General features: G+C 37.5%; 1 protein-coding gene across 1 annotated transcript in view; it reads left to right on the top strand.

The window, feature by feature from the left end:
• The window catches only part of PDZRN3 (PDZ domain containing ring finger 3), a 281919-nt gene that overhangs the window by 51803 nt on the left and 215936 nt on the right, over positions 1-14180 (top strand). The gene's annotated exons all lie outside the window — the stretch shown is intronic.

Below are 14180 nucleotides of genomic sequence, written 5' to 3'. Positions count from 1 at the left end.
TTTAATTGCATTTCAAGGGTTTTCTAAAAATTGCAACTTTTTATTTTAAATCCTTTGGCACTTGAGCTTTTTTGGCCTGTTCATGTTTTGTTTTGTTTTGTTTTTAGGGAACGGGTACTTCCTATCATTTTTTAGAGTTTTATAGCCTACTTTTATCTTATAGATAAATATATTGAAATTTGAAAAGGTTGTGACTTTCCCAAGGTCACACAGATAATAATATTTTTGGTGATTCAAAGGGACAAAATTCAATTCAGTAGCCTGTTGGATTTGGAGTCAGCAAGATTTAAGTTCAGATCTCACTGGAGACATTTACAAGCTGTGCATCCTTGAACAAGTCACTCAATCCTTTCAATCTCAGTTTCCTCTTCTAAAAAGAAGATAATTATAATGTCTACCACACGGGTTTTTAAAGCGCTATTTAAATGCCAACTATTATTATGGCCACTAGAAAATGCAGTGGATATAGAATTCTGGGACCCAAAGTCAGGGAGACTCGTATTCAAATATGACTGTGTTGTCTACAAACCCTAGGCAAGTCACTTAAACTCTGCTTGTCCCTGTTTTCTTAAAATCATTACTAAATAACTATCTATTAAGCCTTTGTTTGATTCCAGTCTATGCTCAGCTCTGGAAATAAGACTGGAAAAGTCAGTAGCTATCAGACTAGACAAGGTTTGAAATGCCAGATGGAGGAGTTTGTATTTTATCCAGGGGACAAAAGGATGGAAGATTTTCCAGTAGGAGAGGGACCTGGTCAGTTCTGTGTTTGAGGAATATTGGTGTGGCAACAATTTAGAGAAGGCATTGACTGGAGAAGGGAGAGAGGAAAGAGACACAGAGATCAATTGGGGACTGCTGTTATATATAATTTTATACACATATATAAAATCTATAGATATATGTATGTACGATGTGTGTGTGTTTGTGTGTGTATTCTAGGCAAGCAGTGAAAAGGGTCCAAACTAAGGTCCAAATAAATCCAGAGAAGAGGAAGCTATTTAAAGATTCTGGAGAGCAGAATTAACAAGACTTGGCAATTGACTGCTTAGAAGGATTGAAGGAAAGGAAAGTCAAGGATGATTCTAAGGGTAGTCACCTTCATAAAAAGAGGGATGCTTAGCAGAGGAAGAGACTGTAGTTGAAAAAGAGCAAACTAAAAAAACAAATAAAAATAAATTGTTCGCTAAAATTCAATTTGCCAAAAAAAAGTAGAAAAATCATATAATTTTTAAAATTTTCTTTTCTGACCTTACACAGTTGGTACCAGTTTTTAGAAAAAGAAGTAGGCTTATCTGATGTAATAGTCACTTTATTTCGCTTTAAGAAGGCCTGATGTATAGGCTTAAGGATTTGAAGACGAGGATTTATTTGGGGAAATTTTTCAGCTGTTGCCTACTTCCCTTTGAGTAACCAAGTCCAATGGTGAACATGGCTTAGGAAGTTTTCTAGAGCCTTAGGGATTAATGAGAGTCAAATGTAGGTGCTTGGGTTTTGATGTTAAAGAGATTAGCAGTCAAGAGGCAGAGGAGAAGTGGATGCTGTGTACTTACTGGGCAGACATTAGCAGAAGAAGGCAATTAATGTAGACTCACACTGTTATTTCTCCTCCTTTTTGTTTTGTTTTGTTTTTAATTGCAGGCTAAGTTTCAAATATCCTCCAGCCCTCCAAGTGGCTCCCTAGCCTTGACAACTGTTGCTTGGCTGTTGCATTAAGATAAAGAACATTTGCCCATTGCATTTCAGGCCCTCTTGCATCCTTCAAACCACTCATGCCTGGAGGATGTGCTAACAAACCAGCTCTACACTGTTCCTGGCAGCAGGAGTGTTTGCATTTGAAAGAAGCCAGAAGAGAAAAGGCTGTGTGAGCCTGTGGTAACATCCTTTTATCCTGGGTTTAAATTATTTTTTTAAAGTGTTACAGTATATTCAGTTTTGATTCTCATGACCTACATTATTCATGTGGGGTTTTGGCCTTATAGTTGTGGGTAGTAATAAAATGGATAAAATACCCTGATAGTTTGTCTTCAGTTTTTTGTTTGAAAGCCTTGTGGTGACTGATGGGCCTTATAAATGGTTCTGGGCAGAGATTTATGGAATGAAAATGGTTTCAGGGACTTGCTGGTTCCTTGCCAGCTGTAATGTGCTCCCCAAACCCCTCCCAAGGTTTTTGGGACTGATCTATTTGATTTGAGAGTTAGCTCTTTCAGAGTTCATCCATCCTTTCCTTAGGTCCTCCTAAGTCTCTTTCTTTGCACAGTGGCCTAACAAAACCCTTGCATTCCAGTTTGTCCCTCACCCCACCCTGTAATAAAAACAAACCATCCCTAGGGTGCCATGCATGCTCTTCATGTCCTTCCAGGAATCCGGAGACCCCTGGACAGCAGGCTTGTCTGACTACTTTGGGGCTATATCTGTTGGGAATGAGCTGCCCAGAAGGGTCAGATTATGATCCCAAAGCAACCCCCTTGGGCTTGCAAAATCAGATTTTCTAAAACAGCTGTTTTAATGAAGTTGCAAAAGCCAGTACTGCCCTTTTCTTCCAGCCAGTTATCGATTCATAAGACCTCTTTGCTAGCATTGGTTAGGAGACTTTGATTAGTCTTCGGCACACACAGTGAGGAATTAGGAGTGTGCTTAAAGATCCATTAGGCTGATGGGCTTGTGTGTGGTTTCCTCACTTTAGTTTTCACATTGGGGGCAGAGATCCAAAAGCTTCCGAATTATTTGTTCAACAATCCCTAGTGTGTAGAATTCCCCCCCCCCAATATTCATGCTTAAGTAGCCTGTGTGTTATGTTGTTTCCTTAAAAGATACATAAAAAGGAACCAGGGAAACACTAAAAAATATTTTGTCATTACTTTTCAAAAAGGAAGACAACTACTGAATGGATGCTCTCTGACTTTTCCTGCTCTCCTCCTCGCCTGGCTTGGCTACTTTATAGCAATGTTTCCATCTGAATATTAATCTGGGTATGGATTTGTCCATCTTTAGTGTTCCTGTTCTCACTCACGTGTAGGAAATAAAAGTTATTTTAGTTATTCTGATGAATAATCAGCTGTAGTTAAATGATACATAAGATGACCGTCAGAATGTCAGGGGTGATTTATGGTGGTGGTTCCCTCATAGATTCCTAGATAACTCAGCTACATTGATGCAGGATCAATGTAACAACATGGAGAAATAACATTGCCTGCAGGCAAGGCAATGGTTAATGACAGTTTCCAATTTGGTATACTGTTGTTCCAGATGTTTGTTTGTTTTTAAGTACTTATTTCAGATTCATAGCATCACTTGTGTAGGTCGACAATTGACTTATATGGGAAATGTTTTCTAGTCTTGATCATATTTATTTTGACAATTGGGAAAATAGTCGATGTTGACTTAAGTTTATTGAAAGAATTTTATTTAAGTGCCTATAAATTTTTGAGAAGGTATGAAGTGGGAAGATAATTAATATTGACTATACATTAAAACATCCTCATTCCACATATGTTTGTCAGGCACCCTGTATGTAGAGAGTGCCATGAGGTTGGCAAGCTTAATATAAAGCTGAAATAAAGGATAGCAGCCTGTAACCTCTTGGTTCTTAAGAGTAGTTGGAGACACAGTTGAAATGTCAGAAAGAAAATAAAAAATGGGCAAACCAATGAATGTTACTGCCAATAGTGGCTTCTTGGCACATATATAGACTTCAGAATTTATTTTACTTTTTAAAATGTGGCTGAAAAGACTTTTAAAAAATCAAAGGCTTTTAAGAAATAAACTTTTCATTTGTATATATACAAAACTTGAGCAAACTCCTGAAAAACACTGCTTTTTTTCTCAAACCTGAAGTTGGTCAAATATAGCTGAGGAGATTTTCTTCTGACTTTAGAAAACAAGCCAAAACAGATTTCTGTCCATGGAAGTAAAAACATGAAAATAGGCTTAAAAAGTGAAAGGCTGGTCAACCATAGAACAAAGACTTCCTCACAGAGTGTTGGAAGCAGCACTGCTGGAACTTTGTCATGGGGTAGAAAATTGAATAAAAGCTTTCTAGAAAATGGGAGCAAAAGGACTATAATAAGAGCCAGGAGCATTTTTTACAGGCTCCATATTCCACTAGTCCTTACTACTATATTTGTACAAAGTTCCTTATCACAGTCTCTATAGCAAGAAACAGTAGTAGAGCGCTTCAACCAAACACTGGATCTCCATTGACCCCGTGTCATAAATCCATATTTACAGTTAAACCAACGATCTTCTTTCATTTTGCCAGTTGATTTTTAAGGTATCGACATGTAAATTTTAATCGTGTGTATTTCCCAGTTATAGAGGTAAGCGTTCTTCTCCTGGGATACTATTCTGTTAAACTCTGGCAGCTGTTGCTTTGATTGAAAAGGTATGCCGACCGTTCAGTGCTGACTTCATAACAAATGGAATCAGGCTTTTGAAAAATGTACTTTAGCACAGCCACTGAAAAAATAGTGTTTACTTAAGGATTTTGACATTATTTAGAATTAAGATCTAGGCTGAAACTGAATTTTCTTGTTGAAAACATTTGCTATTAATGTATCTTATACTAATATGCGTAGGGATTTGTAATGAAAATGAAGTTATGCTAGAACTAGGGGATATTGACATACAGCCAAGCAGTATGTTAATATCAATATTTTCAGGTAATCGAGTTTTTGTGACAGCAACATTATTTACGGTTAGAATTCTGGCTTCCAGACCTACAGCAGTTGATGGAACACTTTGGCTGATTATCAAGTAAGCGGAACAGGAATGCTCATTTGTAATAAGGGGGAAAAGCAACAGACGTCACGTGAAAAGTAAAGTTTGTGATATGCAGTACAGGTTGATTCTAATAAGGACTTTTGAGTATTTTATTGCTTTTATCAATTAAACTTTATACTTAAAATTTTAAATAGAAAAATTGATGGAATATATATGCATATGTGTATGATATGTAGGTATATATGTGCTTATGTGCATGTATGTGCAAATACTGTCTCAGTGTAATTGACTTCATAGATTAGATGGGTTAGTGATGTGTATCTTATTCTTTTAAAAATCAGATTCTTAACTTGGTGTTCTACAGTGACCCATGGAATAAAATGGCAGTTGAGATGATCGGGAAAAATTTCTGGTACTTTTACTCTTAACCTAAGTTTTCCTGCTTAACTGACATCTGCAGTAGATTGGATCATGTTAGGTATTCTTGTCAGCATCTTTGGACATTTGTGATATGACTGCCTAGAAGGGTTAATTTGTGTACACCTATTTATAATCTGCCTCTTCTAGGGAATAAAGATGCTTCTCACCATTCAGTTTCTGACCTTGGTTTACACAGAAATTTTTACACTAATTAAATAATCTGGGTCACCATTTATGTTTTAGGATTTGCAGTATTTGCTGGGATCTTAATGTTATGTAAGTCCCTCTCAAAGGAGAATGCTTGTTAGCTGATATATTTCCCAGAACTGCCTATATTGCATTACAGAAGCTTTTTAATTTGTTATGTTTATTTTATTTTGGTTTTGGTTTGATCTTGAAGATGATGCTCCCAAATGAAAATGAAGGTTCATGAAGGCTGCATGCCCTCACAGAGTTGCTTGAATGCAGGGTCTGTCTCACCCTTGTCCTTGTGTCACTAATGGCTAAAAACCCTTAATGGATGTTTGATTAATTGCATTGACTGTGCCCTATTGAGAGGTATAATGAGTTTGGGTACCTTGGATTAAGTGGAACTGTAGTGGACCTGAAACATTTTATTGTCCAACAACTTCACTGAATAAGAAATCAAGAAAAATGAAGTGACTTGCCCAAGGTCTCCACCCAGCTAGGAATTAGAGGCTGAACATAGGTGGCCCAAGTCTTTTCATTAAATTTGTGCTTTTTGTACAACTTCACATTGAAGAACATAGAGAGGTGTTTGCTTGGGCAAGTCTTAAAGGTGTAAAATGTGGTGAACAGCATATTAGGAGTATGAAAAAATCCTGGAGAACCTGGGTTCAAATCTCTGGTTTACCACTTAGATCCTATATGGTCTTAGGCAAGTCATCTAATTTCTCATCTATAAAATGAAAGGAAATGGACTAGATAACCTCTACGACCCCCACCAGGTCAAAATCTATGATCTTATGATTTTCTTAGCTAATACCTTAATAGCTTCTCCACCACTTCTCCATTATAGAAGGAATATCGCCATTGTATTAGTGGAAACCATATACATTAATGGGTCATTCTTTCTAGTTTCCTGTATAGACCATCATTGGTACAAAAGATGCATTGTGGAAAAACTCAAGAGACAAAATTCGAACTTGGGCTATGCATAAGTTAGGACATAATCATAAAGAAGAAAGGATTTTTTTCCTTTTAAAGAAGATATCTTTTTCTAAAACATAATGTTTACAGATTATTATGACCTTAATCAAGAGCCCAAAGACTTACTTTTTTGTACCAACTAAAAGGTCAATCAGCAATGAACTGATTTATAAAAAATGTGATTCATACTTAACCCTTTTCTGGAATAAGGCCACTTCACAAAATGAGATTTGATTGCATGTGATAGGTACGCAATATGGAATGCTTTTATTATGCTAAGAATTGGGTGCAAGAAGCTCAGAAGTGAGATGAAAAGAGCCCAGTGGGATTCAGAATCAGATGATCTGTGTTAAAACCCCATCTTGAGCCACCTTTCCAACTACCAGTATGACCTTCGTTCAGGAAGTTCTGATGAAAATTTTCACAGGATCATGGACTTGGGAGCTTGGGGGGGGGGTGGCTTTAAAGATCCCCTTGTTAAATGCCTTCATTTTATAGGAGAAGAAACTAAGAGAGTTAAGAGGGTTTTTTTCCCCCAGTCATACAGCAGAGCCAAGAATCAAACCCATAGCTTCTATCATCAATGTACTACTCTTTCCATGCTACCCCACAGATTGAAATCCTGTGATCTTATTTCCCTAGTCTTCTTAGATCCAGTGATAACTAGCTTTCTTGCTTGCTTTTCCTAACACATGGTGATAAAAATTAATATTTGCACTGGATTTTAAGATTTGCCAAGGATTCACAAATATTCTCTCATTTGATCCTCACAGAAACCTGGGATGTTGGTACTCTTGTTATTCCCATTTTACATATGAGTAAACTGAGGCAGGCAGATGTTAAATGATCTAGCTAGTAAGCATCTGAGGCTGGATTTGAACTCAGATCTTCCTGCCTCCAGGTCTAGGCTCTAGCTGTTGCACCATCAAGCTACCTCATAATATATGATTCAGTCCCCATCCTATCTTTGCATTTTAATGGACTGAAATACTTGCCTTCTTCATTTCCTACCTCCTGATTTCTCTAGCTTTTTTTTTAGACTGTTCTCAAATTCTGCTTTCTTCAACAGACCTTTCTTGGCTTTCCCCTTTAGCCCCTCTGGGATTATCTCCCATTTATATTGAACATAGCTATATGTACATAGTTTGTAACGTGTTGCCTCCTCAATAAGAGTGCTAACTCTGTGGAGGGAAAATGGGAGCCACAAGCATCTCATTTTTTTTCACAGCTCCTTGAGGGCTGTTTTTGCTTTTTTTGGATCCCCAGGGTTTAGCACAGGGCTTGACTGTAGGAAGAAGGTAATAAATGCTCGTTACTGACTTACTGACAACCCCACCTTCTTTATTCCCTCTCTGTGAATAGCTGTGCTTTACGTTCTCCCTGTGCATGAATGCTTAATTCAAAGGGAACAGCCTGTATCTTTTCTATCTAGTATTCTCTGAGACCTTGCAGTTAGTTCATAGTTTTAACTAGAAGGAAATTTTGTTCAACTGATAACATTTTAGGGCTGCAAGTTGCTAAGGTTCTAATGATCATAACCCTCTTTTATTTGAGTGGTACCTTCCTCACATCATTTATGAGGTCTAAGTATTATTATTAGTATCATCTCTATTTTATAGCTGAGTAAATTGAAGCTTGGGGAGAAAGGGATTTACCCATGGACACGGCTATTAAGTGTGACTAGATCTGAACAGAGGTCCTGGGACTCACCAGTTCAGTTCTCTTTCCATCGTGCCATGATCCCCATCAAGTCCCAACTTGACTAAGGACTCATTTGATCACCATGGGAAAGTATTCCTTGACATCGCTTTCCTTATCCCCAGGGACTTTTCCACCTCTGAAATGCTGTTTTTCTGATTTGAACCCTGAAATACATTTTTTCAAAGCCTCTCATTTCCAGTCCTAAATGGGGTGGGTGGCGTCTCATTTGTTATTTTCCAAAAAGGAAGTCTCCTGAATTCTCAGAAGGATATATGAAGAGGTGCCAACCTATCGCAGCCTCATAGGAAATATTGTGTACCTTCCTTCAGGTACTGCTCATAAACAGAGACCCTTAGCTTTTTTATATGTTTTATAGCAGAATTTTACTTCTCTTTTAGTGTTGTGGCTGATTTTTGTAATGTTGATATAATTATATGACTGGTATCACCTGTTAGTAATTAGGCCTTTGAAAAAGGTCCGTGGAGTTGGATGCCAAAAATGGACTTGACAGTCTGCCAGCGAATTCCAAGCTGCCTCCATGCTACCACATGCTGTCATAGCCAATGTTTCCTTCAGCTCCTACATGGAAAGCACATGGGGTTTGGGGCTACTCATATCTGTGACTGGTAGAAAAAAAAAAGGCTGAAGCAAAAGTGTTGATCCAGAAAAAAGCAAAAGTGTTGATCCAGAAAAAAAGGGCATCTAATACATGATCTAGAAACATTCTTAGTTCAGGTTAAGGGACATTCCAAAAAAATCTTCAGTTGTCTTACAGGGTATCAGACTTCTTAAAAACATAGTAGCTTTATTTGTTTTTGTTTATATAATGACAATGATAACTAACATTTGCATAACACTTTAAGGTTTGTAAGATGCTTTTCAGAGATCTTTTTAAGCTCGTAGAAACCTGGGGAAGTAGATGCTTTAATTGTCCCCATTTTATAGGTAACAAAATTGAGGAAGAAGCCAAGTTACTTGTCCAGAATTGTGGGGCTAGTAAGTACCTGAAGCCAAATCTGAAATTACGTCTTTCTGACTATTGGGTCCTGACTTCTGACATCCACTATGCCACCATATACAGTGTGTCCCCAAAATCTTAGTGTTCTCTTAAGATATAATAGTTTAAAATTTCTCTGACTGCCTTCGTAGAACATGTGAGCATAATTCCCAGTAGATCTACAAGTAGATTTTGGAGAAACTCAAATTTTAAAGCCAAATGCTCAGAATACTTTCTTTAGGTTTTAGAGTTCTCTTTTAATTTTTCAAAAGGGCTTCCCCATCTATTATCACACTACCCTTTGTGGTATGAAGAGCAGGTGTTGCTTTTATTTGAAAGAAGAAGAAACTTGTGAGTCACAAGGCTGGACAGTGGCAATAGATACTGTTTAGTTTTACAAACATTTATTATATGCCTCCCATGTGCCAGATGCTGAGAAAACAAAGACAAATTGAAAAACATCTCCTGCTTTCAAGCAACTTCCATTCTAACTGGCTTCGTCTCTTTCTAATATTCTACCTCTATTGAAATGATCAAAATGTATCTACTAAAGTAAGAAAAATAGATGGTTTCTGAGATGTTTGAAGATTCCAAAGACTGTTTAATTCAGCAGGCATCTCCTGTTTAAACACTTTAAGTACTTACCTAATGTGGGCCAGTCACCATACTAAGTGCTGTGGATTCAAAGAAATATAGGAAATCAGCTCCTGTTCCCAAGGGATTTAAAGGGGTGGAGGTATGGGAGATCTGTAATGCTTCAAGGATCTGTCACCCATCCATGTGTTTGTAGATAGTTTCATGAAAACAAACAGACAAATGAACAAGCAAGCAAAATACCAAACTCAAAAGTCTTTTAATGCCTTGTAGCCAGCCCTAGGTTTTGCAGTAGATACATGACAGCTAACTTTAAGAGTTTGAAGGGACATGATAGTGATTGTAACAACATAAAAAATATCAAAACTATTCCCTTGGTTGTCTTAGAATTTGGGAAGAAAATGAATAAGGAAAATTAGGTAGTAGCAGGTTGGGACAGGAGTGATTACCATCACTAGGCATCATTTGAAAGATAGTTGACTCTAGCTCCAGTAGAATGGTGGTAAGCCATGAGATATACTTTATAGCATGGTGCCCTCTCCTGATGCCAAACTGTTATTTCCTGGCATAGCCTTTGAGAACCCAGAATCAACTTCATACCACAATGAGATATCCTGGGGAGGACTTGAGCGGAAGATAGAATGCAAATGACCTAACTGCTGTAGGGAACTGTTAAGCACAAATATTTGGACAGGGGCTAGTTTGACATACATTTCATATAAGTGTCTTGTTGATTCTCAGAAGAGAGAGGAAAAGCACCAAGTTACATCTCTTCATTTCGTAGAAGAAAATTAATGATGCCTGATGAATCAGAAGCATTGCTGATTTTGCTGATAGGAAAGTGAATGATCGTCTCAGTCTTCCTGATACAATCTGTTTATCATCAGCTTTGATCCATGACAAGTCTTTTAAACCCCAGGGAATTTTAAAACTTTGAATACCAGGCTTGGGAGAGTCAAACTGGGCTTTTTAACTCTTGTTTCTAATAACACTAAAACTCGGCATTTCTATACATCGTTACAATTATTAGTTTTTAATCCCCATAAGATCCATGTCCAGTAAAGCGGCATTATTCCTAAATCCCCACTTTATAGATATAGCATCTGAGATGTATAGAAAGATTATGATTGGGTCTTCTTGATATTGTATCATGTTGATCAGCAATGAAAATTTAGTTCGTCCCAGTTGATTGCCTGTGCTGGTCAAGCTGGCTAGAGATTTGAAAACATGTCACTTTCTAATTTGTTATTTCATAGATTGCTTTATATTCATTTCTATACCTATACAACAACGTGGACTTGTATTTTAGAATAGGAACACTTTGAATGAATGCAGATTTCTTTTCAAGATCTTTAATTGAACCATCAATCTCCTCAGCCTACCCCTCCTTACTTTTAACCAGAGATAATGTGAATTTTATAAGATATTCCTTCAAATCCAAGATAAACGTCAATCCATAAAGTCATTGAATCCTAGCTTTAGAGCAGAAAAGGACCTCAGAGGTCATTCCGTCCAAGCCCTTCATTTTATAATTGGAGAAATGACAGCCAAGAGAGATTAAGTGATTTGCCCAAGACACACTAGTATTCCTCAGAAGTGGAACTCAGGTTTTCTAAACTTTGTGTCAGTTGTTTTCCCGCTTGACCCCTATTATTATAATTACATTGCTATTGATATTGTTATTAAATAATTTCTTTACTACCCTCCTTTGAATTTCTACATCATTTTTATCCTCTGACAAGCTAAGTGAATGTATAAATGCTAGGAAAAGTGCAGAAAGCTATCACAATTACATCCCCTTGTCCCTGGAATCTCTAATACATTCTAAATTTTCCTTTTTAATTTTTTCAAAATAATTTTATTTCTACCATGTTTTGACATTGCCTGTATTTTTTCTTCCATCTCCCCACCTCAGAATTTCATCCTTTTTAGCAATGGACAAAGAAGGTGAGGGGAAGCAGTTCAGAACTAACCAAAACATTAAAAAATTCTGATTCTATAAATACTCATACATGGCTCCCCCACCTTCCTACTGGGTTCCTTTTGCGCCAGATGTGATAATTATAATCAAATAGCTTTGGGTTCAGTCTGGTGACAGGAGTCAAGAATATGATTTTCCTGGTTCTGCCTAACTTCACTCTGCATCAAATTCCTTTATGACTTTTGCAGATACAGAGGGAGGAGATTATGTGCCCTGTCCACATTCACATGGTTTTCACTGTTGACTGTTCCAATCCATCATTGTTAAGTCAGAGCATCTCTTAGTCACATTCCTTATTTTAAATATGATTTAGTTTTTCTTATGAACTTGGATAAAAAAATATTTATCAGGAATTTAGTTTTGGTGTTAAAAAATACAGTGAACCAACCACTTCCCTTCCTTTAAGAGGTAAAATTTGAATTGTCAGAGTACAGAGTTTGGGATTTAAAATGGTCTGACTTTTGTTGGGATTCTTGCCACCTTGGGAGTTTGTATTTTAGGACAATGTCCCCTTAAATTTAGGAGAAGAATCTTTCTTCTTTATTATGGTATTCAAATCAAAAGCAACAGCAGTTCCAGTTCTCAGATATCATTGATTGCAGAATCCTTATCTCCCAGGCTAAAGCCTCAGGAAATGATTTGAGGAATGAAGCCAAACCTGGCTTTTATATGAAAAGGTGAGGAGGGCTGTTCTTTTCAGTGGATATGCTCCTCTGCAACCACCAATAGTTTGTCCTGCTTTGTATAATTTTCAAGATGCTCTAGGAAGGTTTGGAGATGTATTCATCCCTTCGTTCCTTGCTATTTCAGCAGCATTGGTTTTTATTTCTCATTTGAGAGGTGTGGGGAACTTGACAGATTGGCTCATGTGATTCAACACTTCAGTTAAAATTAACTACCATTTATTAAGCTTGTCCTCGGGTTCAGGGCTGAGAGATAATGCCCTATAGGTAAAGAACTGGGGATGTTGAGCCTGGAAAGAAGATGGCTTTGGGGGGAAGGGGGAGTGGAAACTGACATTAGGTATTTGAAGGACTTGTCAGGTTTAAACCCAGAGGGCAGGACTGAAGATGATGGGTAGACATTGTAAAAAAGGTAAATTCAGGCTTGCCCAAAGGAAAAATCTCCTCTCAGAGCTATCCCCAAATGACTGGACTGACACTGGAGTTCTTCAAGCAGACACTGATGATCATTTGCCAGATAGTTTTATTTAGATACAGTTTGGACAGGTAGAGATAACAGAATGAGGTGGAAAGAGTCCTGGACCTGGAGTCAAGAAGACCTGAATTTGAAACCCACTTCAGATATGTATAACCATGTGATCCCGAGGCAGCCCATTAACTCCAATGAGATGATTCCACTAAAGAATTTTGCAAGCCTGAAAGGACTCTAGGAATGTCAGCTATTGCTATGAGATGATCCCTGGGGTCCCTTAAAACGCTGAGATCTTATACTTTATTGAGATACTCAGTGGGATGGTCTTAATAATGATACGTTGGATTTGATGGGGAAGGAACTGAGCCCCAGTGGGGTAATCCTGACTTACTCTTTATTTTAGATAAGCTCAGAATAACTAAGAAAGAGAATAATTGCTAGCATTTATATAACACCAAAGTTTATCAAACTTTACATACATTATCTCATTTGAGCCTTATAACAATTCTGTAAGGTAAGTGCTACAGCTAGGTGGTGCAGTAGATAAAATGCCAGGAAGACTCATCTTCCTGAGCTCAAATCTGACCTCAGGCACATGCTAGCTGTGTGATCCTTGGCAAGCCACTGCCCCCAGTTTACCTCAGTTTCCTCATGTGTAAAAATGATCTGGAGAAGGAAGTAGCAAAGCACTAGTATCTTTGCCAAGACAACCCCAAATGGTGCCATGAAGATGTGGACAAGATTGAAACAACTGAATAAGATACTTTTTACTATCCCTATTTTATATATGAGGCAACTGAGGCTGAGAGAAATTCAGTGACTTGCCCAAGATTACCCACCTATTAAGTATCAGAGGCCAGATTTGATTTCAGATCTTCCAAACTCCAAGATCAACCCTCTATACAGTGTGTCATTTAACTGTCAAATAAGGTGTACTGATAGAGCTCCCCACTCTGAATTCTCATGTCCATACTATATTTGTCTTATTGGGTCCCTCCTCATAAGATGTAAAATACTTTTTCTTCCTTTAAAATGAGGCCAATGCCTGGGCTAAACATTTGTGCACACACAGCCTACATTGAATCTTGACTCAGTCTTTTTTAAATTTGGGACTCCCTGTAGTTTCCTTTTGGTTTACTGAGCACTTTCTATTCTAAACCAAATGATCATTTTATATTTTGAATTGTAATCTGAAAGAGCAGTCTATTGAAAATCTAGCATCTTAGGAACAATTTTCAGTTTTTAATTGGCCTTGGAAAAATTGCAGAAGCGTGAAGAAGGCAATTCTCTGTAGACCCATAAATGAAATTGCCTAAAGTAGTAGCTATAGGAGGGCAGACTTCAGACTCCAAATTGTAAACACAGTCAATTGCAGAAAATAGTTATTGGTTTTTATACAAGGCATGAGACTCTGTGGATGTGATTATAAGGAGTGTGTTC

This window comes from Monodelphis domestica, chromosome 7, assembly GCF_027887165.1.
Source record: "Monodelphis domestica isolate mMonDom1 chromosome 7, mMonDom1.pri, whole genome shotgun sequence".
Classification (NCBI taxonomy): Eukaryota; Metazoa; Chordata; class Mammalia; order Didelphimorphia; family Didelphidae; genus Monodelphis; species Monodelphis domestica.
The sequence above is the reverse complement of the archived record's forward strand: the minus strand, read 5'-3'. Positions and strand labels throughout refer to the sequence as shown.